Here is a 17,422-nt window from a genome sequence, read left to right on the forward strand (position 1 = left end):
TACACCATCTCGTTAATATTTGGAAGGGGGTGGCAATCAGAAACCAAATTGGCATTTAATGCCCTCATGTCGATGCACGGCCTAATACTTTTATCAGGTTTTTGGGCTAAAACAATGGGGGAAACCCACTCGGACAATTCAATTTCTTCAATAATGCCACCCTCAAAGACGTCATCCAACATCGTCTTCAACTCAGTCCTAATACTGATGGGAACTCCTCTCAGTTTTTGCTTAACAGGATCTCTCTCTAACTTTGAATCTGTGACTGAAACCAATGAGTTTGCCAAGTTTTTCAGAGAATACATCAGGGAACTCTTTTGTGAAATCAGTATTGGTAGAAGTTAACACAAGGACCGAAACAGGTTCTTTGTTCTTGGGGTTCAACACATTCCCAAGTGTGGCCTGGTCACGCCAGCCTAAAACATTAACACCTTTAAAAGCCACATACAACTTCATTGTGGCAGAATTTCCTTTGAATTCAATAAACACTGGGAGCAATTATTTGAGGAACTAGGGTTGATAGTGTTAACCTCACTGAAAGTGGGAGTCTTAGTTTCCTTTTTAAGTGACTTCATCCACTTCTCAGATTGTTCTAAGGCTTTAGCTGTGCTAAGGCCAGCTTCTAAATTAGGGTCGCCCATTATCCACAGCTACTCTTGCACCTATTTATTTTTTACATGAACAATTATTTGGTCCCTGATCATGTCATCAGTTATTAAACCAAAATTGCAATTTAAGGACAAAGTACGGAAGGCGGTGAGGAAATCATCAAAACTCGCTCCCTCTTCTTGCGCTCTAGTGTAAATCTTGAATCTATTAAGAGCAACACTTGTTGTTGGCTTAAATCAATTTTCTATGCGCAAAATGGCTTCATCATATCCATTGTGATCACCTCCAGACCTGACTGGAGGAAGAGTCCTAGCTGTCCCTCAGAACCTAAGCAATGAAGGCTGGTGTTCTTATTCCTCTCAGCTGACATGCGTTCTCCATCAATGGCCTTAAGGCAGGTGATGAATTCCTCTTTCCATCTTGTCCACGCGATGGGTGGTTCTCCCTTGGTTTGTAAGAATTTGGAGGGTGGATTGAACTGCATTGTAATGAGACAGTAGTAATAGTATGCAAAAAAAAAATGCTTAGAAAAATAAAAGTGAATACACAGTAAGCGACAGTTATAGGAATAATAAATGGTCCCCAATATAGGAAGTATAAGGAATTGCAGTTACAATGGACAGGCTGTATGAACGGATATGGTAAGTAAAAGTGTGCCTGTCACTGCTGTGAAATAGTCAATAAGTAGAGGGTGTGCCTGTCACAGCAATTAAACAGGCTGTGGAATGTAATGTATAAAAGTCAAGGTGTGCCTGTCACTGAAAGAAACAGGCTTTCCTAACTGTATGAGGAGTGAAGGTGTGCTCATCACTGTGATCAGGAACACAGGAGAGCATTCAACGGGGTGTGCTCATCATCATGTGGAGGTTGCTGAAAACAGTGTCCTCCGACAAGAGAATCAGAGGAGCGAAGACATTTGAGGCTCCGTAATGTAAGGCGACGACACTTGAAGCTCCGGGATGTAACACGCACGTTGTCACAGTGAAGTAAATGAAGGTAATCTGTTGTGTTTATTGTTACTGTCCCTTTAATGGAACTCCACCAGCCTTGCCTTCTTAACATCATTATGAGAATGTTATGTTTTCTCCTCAAGTGTCAGTTGCTGTAATCTGCTGTTGATGGTTGCATCAATAAAGCTCTTTCTACAACTCTTCCTGCATCAGAGCATTTATCACTGGCGACGAGGGTCAAGGCTTGATTGGGGACAAGCACCTACAACCATCAATTCCCCTACCCTTGGAATTTCATTTTAACTTGGTTCTGGAATTTTTCTTCAAAAACTTAGTTTTTCTACATTAGACTACATTGGACAAACTGGACACTGTGTACTTGGTTGGACTTGGTCTGCACACCAGCTTCCTGACGCGTGACATCATCACGCAGCGGCCATCTTGAATTCTCCATAGCAACCACGCCGATGCGCACGGCAGCGCATTTCCTTCCTTTGGACTGTTGTGACAACAACGCCTAACAACCACGCCGATGCGCACGGCAGCGCATATCTCTTTTTGGATTATCCTAAACAACAGCGCAAATGAACACAACAACACAATTGTGATATTCAGCTCATCACATTGATACACGCTACGACTTCAAAGTAGGAAAACTTCTACATTTCGCTGATGTGTCAATTTCTATGCACATATTCTTCAGAACTTTGACTGTTTCACTCAGGGTTTAGACAGTTATTGCACTATCTAACCTACATAAATCGAGCAGGAGTATTTTGGTTAAGAAATCTTTAGAACATACACATACAAATACTCCTTTTCTCGCTTTTATTTTACTGGTTGCCTTATTTTTCATATTTAATTCCTTTATTGTTGGTTGTTTTCATAATGGCTACTACATCCAGCATGTCGCAGCCACCTCCTTTTCTTTCCGAAGAGGGAGAACCCATTCTTCCTTGGAAAAGATGGAGGAACTTGTTTGACTCCTATTTAGTTGCCATTGGTGGAGAGAAATTTTCAGCCTTCAGAAAACAAGCTATCTTACTGCATAATTTAGGTGTTGAAGGTAGGCACACATATGATAGTATGGACACTATACCCATAGGTGGGGCAGATGGTGAACCTGCAGACATTTTTGAAATGTCTATGACTATGTTGGAACAGTATTTTGGCCCTAGGATTAACGTTGTTTTAGAACGACATAGATTTTTTACTCGAGTTCAGGGCGCTCGTGAGCGTGTGGGAACCTATGTTGCTGCCCTTAAAACGCTTTCTCGCACTTGTGATTTTGGTGACCTATCTGAATCTCTTGTCAGAGATCAACTTGTTCGGTGCACGAACAGTTCTAGAGTGCAAGAAAAATTATTGTCAAAAAATCCTACATTAAAAGATGCAGTAGATATTGTAGAAGGTATGGAAAATACTTCTACTTGGGTTAAAGAAATAAGAAAAAACAAAGAGGATGAGAGTCAAACAGTTGATGATCATAAAAAGAAAACTCCTGACTCTGTACATATGTTAGGAGAGGATATTCTCTCTGAGTATCAGGATGTTGCTAAAGTTAGTGCTGGTCCTAAGGGTAAATCTTTTCAAAAGAATCCATCTATGCAAAAAAGTTTTTCTGAAGCATGTTCTTCCTCTTCCAGGGAATCCAATAGTTCTAAGGAACAAGATTCTCGTCAACAACGTTCCTTCACTAACCAAAAAATGCGTTGTTTTAGATGTGGAAGTTTCCTTCACACTTCCAATTTTCCTCAATGTTATGCTAGAGATAGCATTTGTAATAACTGTGGTATCAAAGGACATTATGCACGTGTGTGCAGGTCTAGCAAAAAGAAGGAGAGCAACGAACTGAGTTCTGATATCATACGTACAGTAGTAGTTTCCAGTGTTAGTGAAGGTATGGTTGACGTTGAACGCATTTTTATGCCATTTTGTGATATCGCCATTGACAAATTCGTGTTCAAACTTATGGCTGATTCAGGCTCCCCTTTTACCTTGATCGGGAACAAAATTTGGGATGAGGAGGTTGGGCTAAGGAATGTTAAACTTTTGCCTTCTGATATTTCTCCTTTAAGTTACAACAAATCAAGGATAGAGGTTTTGGGTTATACTGTAGCTAACATTTCCTTCAGAGGAAAATGCATCTCTGGTAAGGTGTATGTTGCTGTCAGAGGTGATAATCTCCTGGGATGGCGACATCAGCATAATTTGGGGATTATCCTTGATCCAGGAGCAAAAGATCCAAAGAATCAAGTTATGCTGAAGGATGAATTTCTTGCTGCACACTTAAATGTTGCCACTCCTCCTCAGATAGATTATGTATCTAACTCTGAAATGTATTTTGCTGATTATCCAAGAGTCTTTGCAGATACCTTAGGATGTTTAAAAGGTTTTGAGCATAGGATTATTCTCAAGAAATCTGCCAAGCCATGTGTGCACAAGGTGAGGAAGGTACCCAACATGATGCTTGAGCCACTTAAATGTGAGATTAAAAAATTGTTAAATTTAGGTGTGATTGAAGAAATAGAATCTTCAGAATGGTTGAGTCCAGTAGTTTTAGCACCCAAGGATGGAGGAAAGTCAATTAGGATGTGTGTGGATTTACGCGGATTGAATGAGTGGATCTGGGTGGATAGACAGCCATTACCCAATATAGCTGAGAGCATTAGTACCCTAAAAGGTGCGAACATTTTTAGTGTACTCGATCTCTCTTCAGCTTACCATCAAGTTGTATTACATAAAGATAGCAGGCATCTCACATCTTTTGTCACACCATTAGGAGCTTACCGATTTTTACGGATGCCTTTCGGTTTAGCTTCAGCTGCTGCGTGCTTTCAGAGAGTAATGAAGATGGTCTTGGGTTGCCTTTCAAATGTCATGTTCTTTCAGGATGATATCTTGTTGTATGGTGTAAATGAGAGTGAACATGACAGGGTGTTAAGGTCTGTCTTGAACAAGTTGGGAGAAAGTGGGCTTACTGTAAAAAGAGAAAAATGTCGCATTGGTTTAAAGTCAGTTACATATTTGGGACATGTCATTTCTGGAACTGGGATTCAGCCTAAACTGGAGTTAGCTGAGAGCATAGTTGGAGCACCGACTCCTGTGGACAAGGATCAAGTCAAGTCGTTTTTAGGGATGGCAGAATTTTATTCGAAGTTTGTCAAAGGTTTTGCCACTCTTGTTGAACCTATTAGATCTCTTTTAAAGAAGGGTGTACATTTTTCTTGGTCTGCTGAGTGTGAGAGGGCATTTGAACTGGTAAAGAAAGAGATTGGTAAAATGCCTACTTTGGGTCATTTTGACTCGAAACTCAAAACCATCCTCACGACTGACGCCAGTCTTAAAGGTTTGGGTGCTGTACTTTCACAAGTAGTGAATGGTGAAGAGGTTGTTGTTGCTTTCGCTTCAAGGGCCTTGAAGGAAGCTGAATTTAATTACTCGTGTATTGAAAGAGAAGCGTTAGCAGTGTTTTGGTCTGTTCTCCACTTTAAATTCTATTTGTGGGGAATACCTTTTCTCGTAAAGTCTGATCATCGTCCCTTGGTACAAATCTTTTCATGTCATCAAAGTGATCATATGACGCCTAGGTTGAAAAGATGGAGTGAGGGATTGCAAGAATTCAACTTTAAAGTACAGTACATTCCTGGATCAAATAATAAACCTGCTGATTGTCTTTCTCGTCTCCCTATTGTAAGGGATTGTGTCTCTGAAGGTGTTTGTGTGAATTGGGTTTTGGAGACTGGTATCTCCAAGGAGGAATGGTCACAGAGCGTGGCTAATGACACTGGTTTTCAGCTACTTAAGAGTGTGATCAGAGATGGTTGGCCTAATTATGATGCTCTTGAGGGTGTTTTGAAGCCTTTTTGGTCAGTAAGAGATGATTTAACTTTCATTCAGGACAACTTGATGAGGGGTGACAGAGTGGTACCTCCAGGTGATTTGAGAGAGAGAATCATTAACATAGCTCATGAAGGGCATTTGGGCAGGAATCTCACTAAAGCTCGTATTAGGGAAAGGTACTGGTGGCCTGGCATGGATAGCATGGTAGAAGCTGTTGTCAAGGATTGTCATTTGTGTGCTGTTAATGACAAATCACGCACCACTAATCAATCTCCTTTGTCACCGATTGAAGTGCCTGTTGCTGTGTGGACTAAATTGGGCCTGGACATCGCAGGTCCGTTTGAACTTATGCCTGCGCATGAAAGGTTTGTAGTATTGCTAGTTGATTTTACTTCTAAATGGGTTGTTTCTAAATGCATGAGTGTTGTCAATTCTAGAACAGTGATTGAGTTTTTGAGGGAGGTATTTGGATCAGAGGGTGTTCCTAAAATCCTACTCACTGACAATGGGGTGCAGTTCACCTCCAAGGAGATGGATGATTTCTTGAAAGACCTTGGCATCATCCATCAGAAGACAGCTCTCTACTCTCCACAAGCTAATGGTCTCACGGAAAGGATGAATAGAGTAGTGAAGAGTTGTGCACAAAGGGCTTTGGAATCCAAAGTCTCTTTTAGCAGTGTCTTGAGGGAGACGTGGTGGGCACACCGCACGACTCCCAATGCCGTCATGCAAAGATCACCTTTTGAAGCTTTGAGAGGTAGGTTAGCCTGTTCTAAACTCAATCCTACCTGGCTTCCTGGGAAAGATCGTGATGACAGTATTGAAAGAGAGGTGAGAAGGAGAGGGGCGTTGAGAAATTATCAGCAGAAATATAAACAACGCTACGATGCTAAAATGCATGTAAAATTTAGGAAGTGGAATGTTGGTGATTGTGTTCTAGTGAAAAAATCCAAGTATGGTCTTAAAGGTACTTCAAACTTCACTGGTCCTTTCACCATTATTTCCATCAAGAAGAATGTTGTCACCTTAGACAATGGTTGTACTTGGAATATGTCTAAATTGGCCAAGTGCGATGCTGCTAAGTTCCATTCCACTAGCAGTTTCAATTCTTCTTGCACTCCTAGTATTACTCCTTCTCCCTGTTTTCAAAGAACTGTTTCTGGGAGGACGTCACATCTTCCTCGGAAATTTGATGATTTTGTAATGTCTTGAAATTCGATGATTCTGTAATGTTTTAAGTATTGTTTTCTATTTATTCCTTTCTTGTTTATTTATTGGTGAGGGGATGTGTTGTGGTTATTGTTACTGTCCCTTTAATGGAACTCCACCAGCCTTGCCTTCTTAACATCATTATGAGAATGTTATGTTTTCTCCTCAAGTGTCAGTTGCTGTAATCTGCTGTTGATGGTTGCATCAATAAAGCTCTTTCTACAACTCTTCCTGCATCAGAGCATTTATCATAATCCTGCTTCAAAATGGCTGACGGCGTGACGACGCACTGCGTGGCCAAAGTGAGGAGCAGAACAAGGAGTCACGTAGAGTGGAAGAGATGCCAGCAGAAGTAACCAGGCAACAGTGGGAAGAAGAGCCGCCTATGTCACAATTAGTATCCAGGCAACGGTTATCACAGAAGAACGAAGGAGAATGAAGATGGCCGTTGGTCAACTGAAACTTGCCAAGATGATGAAATAGCAGCAAAAGGACACCAAAAGAGCGAGAAATCTGCGGTTTCCAGATCTGAGCTTGGAGGCAATGTATGTAGGATGCGGAGAGGCTCTAGAAGACTGAAACGGCAGTAGCAAGGAAATGTGTCCGGAAGACGTCGGAAGAATGTAGCCAGCGAACTCTTCAGAGGATCGTCGCCACTTGTAATGACGAGAGGCATTGAGTGGTAGGTAAATTCCAAAGTTTATTTGACAGAGGAACAGTACAACATCACCATACAAGGCAAAGGAAGTAACTGAAAAACCAGGGCTGTGGAACATGGAACTAAAGTTGTGCAGCGCAGGCACATGGTTCCAAGTTCCAAGCAGGTCAAAGGGCATGAGGGAAAAGGAAAAAGAAAGGAGAGAATGCAGCAACACAGTTATCCCTCTTAATAAATATAAAAGGTATGGGGCTTGGCCTAGCAGCAGACGTGATGGCCATGTGAACGCTCGGCTCTGGTGCATGGCCTATGGAGGCAGAAATCCTGCAGCCACCCCTGGGTGAATGATAGGCAGGAGATGAAGCCGGAACATACTGGGACAAGTAGTAAAACGAGCCGGGCGACAGCTTGGGTTCACAAGAGGTGCAGTGGTGTTGGCCTGCTCCGCGCACAGGCCAAACAAGATGGCGGCGACCATAGCCTGTAGCTCGGTGGGACAAGAGCCACAGTGTTTGGTGCTTGGCGGCTTCGATGGTTCCCGTTATGGGTGACGGGCAGGTTCATGTGGCCGCCATGGGAGGCTGAGCGGTTGGAGCCCTATGCTATACAGAATGTCTGTGGAGTGTCTGGAATAGCCCCAAGAACTAGACACATGCCCCAAGTGGGATTTGTTTGGCATGGGGAGCCCAAGGGCAGCGGGAATGTGGAGCCTAGGCCCCTGGAGGGCCCCAAGTGCAGGAGTAACTTCAGCTTCACAAGTAGAACCACAGAAGAGAGACTTATATTCTGCAACAGACCAGGTCCCTGGTTCCCCGGAAGGTAGGCAGAGGGTGCTCATGCCTGCAGGGTTATGGGGGTGTCTACTTGGGGCAGGCCTAGCCTCTGACCAGGGCTGCCCTTTCGGAGGGATCCGGACCTGAGCGGGAGTGCCTGTTGCTGCCCCGTACATGGCTGCCTGGCCGCAGTGAACATTGAACCATGGCCATTGAGGCGGCAGGGGTACTGGGCGGCAACCCCCTTCCCAACCAGTCAGGAAACACACCTCAGAGTATGCCACACCCCAACAGAGATATTGCGCTACAAGGCACAGAAGATGGGAGCAGCAACAAGCCCTAGCTGGCAAGCTGATGGCACTTAGGGAAAAGGCCCAATGGATGTGACCAAGGGCCTTGAAGCTCATACAGCTACAATACTCGAGGCCACCAGAGACACGAAAGAAGCCAAAGAGCAGAAAATTGACACAGTGGCCCTAGACCTCAGCCTCCTCAGGGCCGACCACAAGAAGTTGACAGACAGAGTAGGGTCAGCTGAAAACACGCTGATACACCTGGAACCTACAGTCCATGACAACGAGAAGTCAGTAAGCGCCCTCCAAAATACCAGTGAAAGCCTGCAAGGCAAGGTGAACACAGAGGGCTGGTCCCGGCACATTAACATGCAGATGGTGGAGGTCCTGGAAAATGGTGCGGGCCCCAGTGCAGAACTCTTCTTGGAGGGCTGGATCCTTTCGGAGGTACTTGACGGCAAGGCCTTGAAGATGTTTATGGTAGAACAGGCTCATAGATTGCCAGGAGGACTGCCGATACCAGGGGCACCCCGGCCACACATAGTGGCTCACCTGCTCATCTTTCGCAACCGTGACTACATCTTCCAGGTTGCCTGTATCCACGGGCCCTGGCTTGCCATAGTAAGCATATGTCTGAATTACACCACAGTGGTGCAAAGACAACAAGCAACCTTTATGCAGGTGAAACATCATCTCCGGTCGTTAAACTTGATGCACGCTCTGGTCTTCCCAGCAAAGCTGTGGATAAGCAACAAAGGGGGACACCGTTTTTTTTCAGACAGCTGCTGCAGGGTGGGACTGGCTGTATTCACAAGTTTATCCTCCCCCGACTCACGCAGGTCGCTCTGTGATCAGGAGTAGAAGCAACAGGGGCCAAGGCGAAAGCCCACAGATGCCTAGAGGCAGCACAGATCAAGGCTTAGGCGTAACGAGCCAAAGTGGTGGCAGACATTCAACACACCCATTCCTAGGACTTAAGGAAGACCTAGAAAAGGCCCCAATGAAGGAGACAACAACTCTGAGGACTCAGAGGAAATAACCCTCCTGGTGGTCACCCCGATGAAAGCAGACATGATCATTTGAAGAGTGGATGGGGCAGCATGGACAAGGGTAAGACAACACAGTCCAATCCGGGGTGCCTGAAGGAGGTAGGCCCCATCTTGGTAGACAGAGAGCTCCATGGGGCCACAGCCCTATCCCAAGAGACAAATAGTGTTGGAGTTCTATGATATTACTGTTAAGGCATTTGGGGCGACAGACACCTCAGGCATTAGGGAGAAGGTTAGTTTTCGATCCGTGGCACAAGGAGGTTCGGAGAGGGGTGGGGTCAGTGGGGATTGGTTAAGAGGCATATTGGGCCAAGTTACAGCATTAAGGCCACTGGACAGAGGGAAACCATAGGGAAACCATACATGATGACAAACACACCACACATATATCCCTCTGACCCTACAATAAAGATTCTCCTGGAATGTTAATGGTTTAAGAAGTAAACCAAAGAGGGGAATAATTTGGAAGTATCTAGCAGGGCAAAACCCAGACTTCATTCTCCTGCAAGAAACACACCTGGCAGGGGAACATATGTAATGTGCTGAATCATGGCAGATGTTGCCTCCTGGCACAATCTGGATATTCCTCTTGGCTCCAGTGGGGTTGGCATACTTATGTGATAACCTCTCCCTCTTCAGGTATCTCAAACATGGGTCAACACCCAGGGCTGCCAGGCAGAGATGAGCGGGTGATGTTATGGGGTAAACTTGACACTAGCATGTGACACTCCCCCCCCGGGCTTACAGACTGACAGACTGGGCAAACTGGATGCATGCCTGCCAGCAGCGCCAGATGCCCTGCTCCTTGTTATTAGGGACCGGAACCTAACACACCAGGGGGACCTCAACAAGCTTACAAACACGGGGCCAGACCTATGCCTGATTCACGATTGGCTTCCTTTCTCGACGGATCCACAAGCCTGGGAAGCCCCAGGGAATGTGCTGCATACTGCCCAATTTCACTCCTAATCTTGAAATGAAGACTTAGGCAAAAGTTTTGGCCAAGTGCCTGCTCCAGGTGGTGGACATGCTGGTGGCCCCGGGCCAATCGGGCTTCATGACCTACTAGGCTATGAGACACAAATTAAGTAGATTGACCTGATGCTTGGAGATACGTGACCTGATAGACGAGCCTGACATCTTGCTTACTCTGGATGACGAGAAGGCATTCAACTCATTGGGATGGCCCTATACAATGGTGCTACTGAGTAAAATGGGAATGGGTACAGGGTTCATGTTCTGGGAGATACTGCTATACAAAGACCGGGTTGAAAGAGCTGAAAGAGACTGGGCAAATGGGGCCTTCTCTGAGGAGTTTAGTCTGGGCAGGGGCACCTGTCAAGGATGTCCACTGTCCACCCTGCTCCCCGCTCTGGCAACTGATCCCCTAGCCTGCCTGCAGGCTGAGAAGAGATGCACTGCTCTGAGTTGTGGGATGAGCCCAAGATTGGGAGGACATCGTTTTACTGAATGCCAATGATATACTGCTATAACTAGCAGAACCGACCAGCTAGGTCCCTAAGGTGCTGGAAATACTGGAAGTGTTCTACTCCTACTCTCTGGGCTTAAAATCAACTGGCATAAATCTATTGCATTCACTTTGTCTGTGATACAGGGGATGGGAGTACGGCACAACCCTCCAGTGTTGCAACCTCAAGGGTTCACATGTTTGGCAATTGTTATAACGAGAGACCAGAAGCTATTGAAATGAGAACCTGGGAAAGATAGTAAACACCTATAGGTGGCCGCGAAACGGGTAAGGATGCCTTATACAAGATGATTTACCTTCCGAAATTCTTATATGTCCTGCAGAATACCTTGTTTGAAATCCCATATGGATTCTTTAGGGCAGTGACATATGTCTCAAGAGGCCTAATATGGGATAGGATGCTGCGAATTGCATGGACATCTGTCACTAGACAATCGCTGGAGGGTGGAATCACCCTCCCCAACCTATGCTTCTCTTACTGGTTGACACAGCTACAAGTGGTTAACAATTGTGCCGTCATGTCCCAGCAGGACACCTTGGTTATGGCCATGGAGTTGGAGAGATATATCCAAAGACTGTATAGGGGACAAGGGATGACACCCCTACCACCCCCATACCACCCCCATAGCTGCTGCAGTTGCAATATGGCACTGTTAGACCTGTCGGCCCTTTGGGTGGTCCTTCCTCATGGTTTATTTATTTTGTTCCCTATTTGCCTCCTAACTCTTTTTCTTTTTGGCCACTGGAATTTTGGGCGTTGTCCTAGGGGTTAAGTGCTACCTTGCCCCTCTAACTTTTTGAGGCCTAGTCATCCTTTCAAAATGCTGAAAACAGAGTCACAAAATGGTGGCTTGTAACTGCCACATTTTTACCTCAGGATCTAGAGCCATAGGGTTAAAAGGGATGGCTCTAGAACCTTCCGGCTGGTTCTGGTAGCCAGGGTCCAGCCTATAAATGACCAGAACCAGGGCGGCCATTTTAGAATGACCAGGGAGCTTGAGGGGAGCCTAGTGAGGAGTGAAGCGAAAGTGTGGGGAGGCAGGCGCATTGATTGAAGTTAGATCGTCCTGTGGGTCGGCTGCTCTATATTGCTGACGTGACCCCCTACCTACCGACTAAGCCCTGACATTGCTTAATGACCCTCTGCTCCATAATCCTATTAGAATTCCTATGAGGAGTATTTATAGCTGATCTGGGAAATCATCCGGGACGAAATCCAACTAGAAAGAAGATTGACTTGCGATCTCTTTCCCTCTCCCGTTTCATGACTCTTCCTGAACTGCTTCTCCAGAAAGTGTGGGGACTGTTACATCACTGCCATCCCCTACAGAGATTCCCTGTGCCCACTCGTTCAAGGAAAGAACCATACCTTGTCGCGGCTGGCGGTTGATGATCCTGCCATTGTACCGCTGCCTCGTAATTGTGGGCCCCTGTGAGACGATACGGGGGAATAGGGCCTAGTTTATGTCAGCCGGGCAGCAATTGTGAGGAACGGCATCGCGGAGGCAAGTGTCTGCGGACGGGTGCGAACCCGGAAGAAGGGGGCAGGAGTTGAAGAAGGCCGGCCGCATCGTACCCTCCCCCTCTGACGAGTGATGTGAGGGTGGGACGCCGAACAGTGAGAAACGCCGAGGGAGGCGAGGCATCGCTACGGCTTAGCCAGCTGACAGAAGCTTGCTGCATTGAGGGCCGGAATCACCCCTGAACAGCGAGAGCGTGATCGGAGAAGCTTCCGGGACTGAGTGGTCAGACCGGGATGAATCTATCACATACCCGGTAAGATTGAGAAGTGAGGTGCGGGGCCCCGGAGGAAAAGGGGGGGCCTCACTGCAGCCGGCGGAAGTGTAGTGTTAGAGGAGAGTTTGGCTTACCGGGATTCCGGCCTGAAGTAAAGTAACTGTCGATCACCGGGAGGGGGCCAATAAATAACCATCAGACCTGGAGATAACACCAACCGGTTTATCTGCACCCTGAACAGTACTTCACGAGTGCGGGACTCTAGGATTACCGCATTCTCTCCGGTTAGTGGAAGTGGGAGAGAGTTTGGTGAAAGAGGCCAAAGTTACGGCTCATGAAGTTGAGGAAACGGGGTCATTCAGGGTGTAAGAAAGCATTGGTCGGGAGGTTACTTCTGAGTTGCAGATCAATTAGAGACAAAGAATGTCACTGTGAAAACTTGACGATATACTGTGGTTTTAAAGCAATTCATACAGTTTCATGAGAATGATAAAATATTCTGCCTGTCTTTACTCAGATGACCAGCTGCCTGAACCATGATTCTAGTGTGCTATTACTGAAACTGTTGCTGAAACCTGTAACTTCCTGCTTGTAAGAACTTTGAGACCCCAAGGGTAACGTACAGCCAGGTCTTACTGTAAAGAAATTTAATATTGTTGATTACCTTCATTAGGAATGTGGAATATACACTACTGGCTGAAGGGGCAGGAGTGATCTCTGAGCTCCTCCCGCTTTGGGGGGGAAGAAAAGTAATATACAGTTTTTATGAAATGGTCTACATGCCAATAACTGAATACAATGAAATGTAAGGTAATGAATGTAAAGCCTGTTAAGGAAACAAAGAGATACTAAAGATAATTTTTTTATAAAAACAGACCGTATTTTTCCAAACTAGTGTAGAGTCATTCTTTTGGGTGGATGGGCGCTGAGTTACTGTATGAGATGTGATGCAAGCGTACACAAATTGCCTCTGAGTTCAGTCTTACCCACTTGTGCCACGCTACCCTATGTGGACTGGTAACCCCGGTCTAACAGGCACACAGCTACTAAAGCCCTAGGATGGAAGAGCGAGCTGACTAGAAATTTTTCTCAGGGACTCTAGAATCTCTGAAGTCGGCAACATCTGGCGCAGATAAGAGATGTTCCCATTTGACGGACTACAAAGGGAGTATGATATGTCGGGGGCCAGTACCTTAGATACCAGCATTTGAGATTCCTACTGAGAGAACATGTGGAGGCCCTACGAGAGGCCCCAGAGAAATCATCCCTGAAGTATAGGGTTCTCGAAGCCCCTCTAATCAATTTTGCAGTGTCCCATCTCTATTCCACCCTCCTTCACAACAGCCTTCCTTCCCAAGACAGCCTCCAGCAAAAATAGGAAAGAGACCTTGGCTGCTGTAAGATGACGATTGGGGGGCTGCTTGCTGTTACCCCTGAGAAGTGGGCATACGGGCATGGTTTCAATTAATGCAACTAAAGATACCCCATGGAGACTACTTCACTAGGACAAGGCTGTTTCGTATTGGAAGCGAAGACATTGACCGATGCCTTAGGGGATACGGGCAATGAGGCACACTGCTGCACACAACCTGGGGGGGGCCCTGGATACAGACATATTGGAGGGGAATAATTCACCGGCTGTCAGGAGCATTGGAATGTACTTTAGAGCTCACTCCGCAGTTGAACGTCCTGGGTGTCTGGGCAAACCAGACCCTGGATCAATACTCTCTCTTCCAGGAAAAGCCACTGATACTGCAGGTGTGGGAGTTCGGGAAGGATCTGTGCAAGAGGGCTGAAAAATTAATGTACCAAGCCCAGAGTATGGGCCCCATGGAGGAATGCCGGAGAACCAGATCTCAGAGACACATTAGAGGAGAGATGCTGAGAAGAGGGTGACATATCAGGATATGTTATCACGAAGTAGAAAATGTCACTGTATGTTTATGCAAGTATAGATGGTGTAGCAGCTGGCCCTTTTTGGGTACAAGATGGGGGTTTGAGACCGTGTCCAAGGTATCCGTACCTGTATGCCCCTTAATGTTGTGATGCGGAAATGTGGCCGCTCTACCACCTGGTTGTTTAAATGCTAATAAAAAAGATATATATAAAAATATATACATATGATGTATGAAAGCAAAATAGCTCTTTATAAAGATATTATTTTTACATACACATCAGATCCCAACACAGCAAAGAGTCAAGTGGGGAAGTTGGTGCAGGAATTCTTTAACTTTATCTGGGCAATCAATTGAACACAGAGAAAACAGAAATTATGGAATGGAACATCTCACCAGAAGCATTCTTCCACATTAACATGAAATAAATAAAATACATGGCCTTTTAAATAACACAGGACATTAGTGAAATTTCATCTAAGAACTTGAATAGGATTTCAATGGAAATTGAACTCTTTTTGAGCAAACGGTATAATCTCCTACTTACTATTCATGGAAGGGTTCATTTAAGTAAGATTCCCATTCAACTGTGAACAGGTTGAATAAAAGTTGGATTCAAAAAAGTAGGAGCTTAGAGGGTAAGGCTAGTCATAGGTCGCCCTCCACTCAATATGCAACTAGTACAAAACAAGACCTAGACTGTATAAGCACTTAATAACTTCACCCTTATTTAGGATATTTCGTTTGTTGCATTCTTTTTGCAAACCATACTCCCCTTTTAAGCGTTAATGGGGTAGTCGATATACCCTAGGGTAGTGCTATATTTAAACCATTGCCTGATTCTCAAAAACTAAGATACAGTTGTGAGACCATTCATACCACACCTAATTTCGTGTCCAAAATATATTGTGCTAAACTGAAAAAAAGTGTGCAAGAGCGAGATGGCACCTCACGGGCGCACCACCAACGGGAACCTGACTGGTACTCGCCAGGATAGCCCTGTTCTCATCATTGGTACCATCAAGCTCGAAAAGGAAAAAATAGTGTCCAGAAACACATAAAGTTTGTGAAAAACAATGCAGTGAAAGTAGATAAAGAAAGAAAGTGACCAGCACAGTGTCAATCAACACATTAAAACACTCACACTCCAACACAGATATACAATTTTATTCTGTCTCTTGTGTTGGGTATGGAGGATAAAAAAGAAAAAGTAGTCGTGGTTATCACCTATTTAACCAACCCTACTTTACGTGCCGACATGTTTCATTGCCCATTGAATTTTAGGCAATTTCTTCAGGGCGTCATGTATATTAAAGCCACTGCATATGGACCCAAACGTCTTCACAACTGTAAAAACACATGAAAACACACATCTGTAGTTAACCTGTTTACATAGCGCATGTCCACCAAGTATGCCATACATATAACCTCCTGATAATTACCCTCATCTGGCCATAGGTGCTCCTACCAGCCGGGGGGGACGAGGTTGTTGATCACAATAAATGAAAAAATCGCCTACGGTCGATTATTCACTCTTCCCCTTCAGTTTACTGCAAGTGACAAATGGTTCAATCATTTATATTCGCAAGGATAAGTTTATCCACACATTCACAGCACTGCTAATACTCCACCCTCCAGAAACTTCAATGCGAATTATGTCAACTCAGGGCGCAATCTTGCTGTTTCCCTTCCGGTTCTCTACTCTAAAAGTTCCCTTATGTCCCCGTCCCTTTACACCGGTATCAATTGCAATGTCAATTCAGTGTCTCCCATTTGCTAGGAATGGTCCGTTTACATCCTACTCGATATGTCTTTCACACATAGCGAGCTTGGAGAAGCCAAGTACAGCTTCCACACCTTAGCAGAATCGGAAGACCCTACCCCTTACCAGAATAGTGGAAGATCACCGGCCGTGTCTCAACCCCTGCGTTTTTACCGATGGAATGATTAGAATATATGTATTGCCCGGCGTGTTCTCGCGTTAGGACGCGGCCGCCATCTTGGATTGGGCCGACTCCCATTCCCCTTAGTGCAGAATACCCTGACGAGTCTAATTCACGCGAGATTACGACTCGTGATCTCATTTTCTCGGGAGTCAAACACTTTTAAACTTTCTGTGCCTTTATACGGACAATTAAATCACAGTTGCCTCGATATTAAGGTGACAGATGTGTTTGTTATTTAGCCAGCACGCACATTTATTTCTTATTTTATGCATGCCCACTTCAATTTTCGATGTTACATATGCCATCCAAATACTATTGTAAATCGGATGTTCACACGATTTGCAACATTAGATATCATTGAAATTAATGCTTATGGCAAACCATTTTAAAAAAAATATAAAACAAGGATACAGTATCGAATTTCAGTAGTGCGTACACTGGACCATATTGTCTACACCTTTGTGCGTCTAGCCCAATACATGCCTAAGAACAGAGGGTTCCCAGTTCATATCATAAGGGATGGACAACTACAGTATCCCTACCTCCAAGGAGTTTCTAGAGGGGCTCTTATAGATATGTATTTTAGCCAGGTATCCTCATGGACAAGTTGTCCCACGGCATGCCACGTATTAGGTATATGTGTACACTCACATGAATGCCAAAAAGCTCTTTCTACTGAGTAATTCAATGTATCTTATTCCACTCCAATAAATCGTTCTGCCCAAGTCTGTCTGATTTCTCTTGAAAAATCCATTTAGCTTCTTTCCTGACTAACAAACGCTCCACTGAATTTGTGTCTCCTATTACTTTCTCCAGCACCAACCACTTAAAAGAATGCTTGTTAATGTGGCAATGTTGCACTAATTTTGTTGTCAATTTTCCAGATTTTATAGTGCTCAGGTGTTCTTGGATGCGTGTTTTTATTTTGCGCGTCGTGAGCCCTATATAATGTAGTCCACATTCACAGTTCA

The 17,422-nt window shown here is 44.9% G+C and overlaps 1 long non-coding RNA gene across 1 annotated transcript in view; it reads right to left on the reverse strand.

Annotated features, from left to right (window-relative positions):
* The window catches only part of LOC144766892 (uncharacterized), a 199,107-nt gene extending 182,673 nt beyond the window's left edge, over positions 1 to 16,434 (reverse strand). The window contains exons 1-2 of the long non-coding RNA XR_013597969.1: positions 16,394 to 16,434; positions 15,948 to 16,055 (exon numbers count right to left, since the gene is read on the reverse strand). This is a non-coding gene — a long non-coding RNA (uncharacterized LOC144766892). The remainder of the gene's footprint in view (positions 1 to 15,947; positions 16,056 to 16,393) is intronic.
* Positions 16,435 to 17,422: the final 988 nt, after the last annotated feature.

This window comes from Lissotriton helveticus, chromosome 7 (genome assembly GCF_964261635.1).
Source record: "Lissotriton helveticus chromosome 7, aLisHel1.1, whole genome shotgun sequence".
NCBI classification, from domain to species: domain Eukaryota; kingdom Metazoa; phylum Chordata; class Amphibia; order Caudata; family Salamandridae; genus Lissotriton; species Lissotriton helveticus.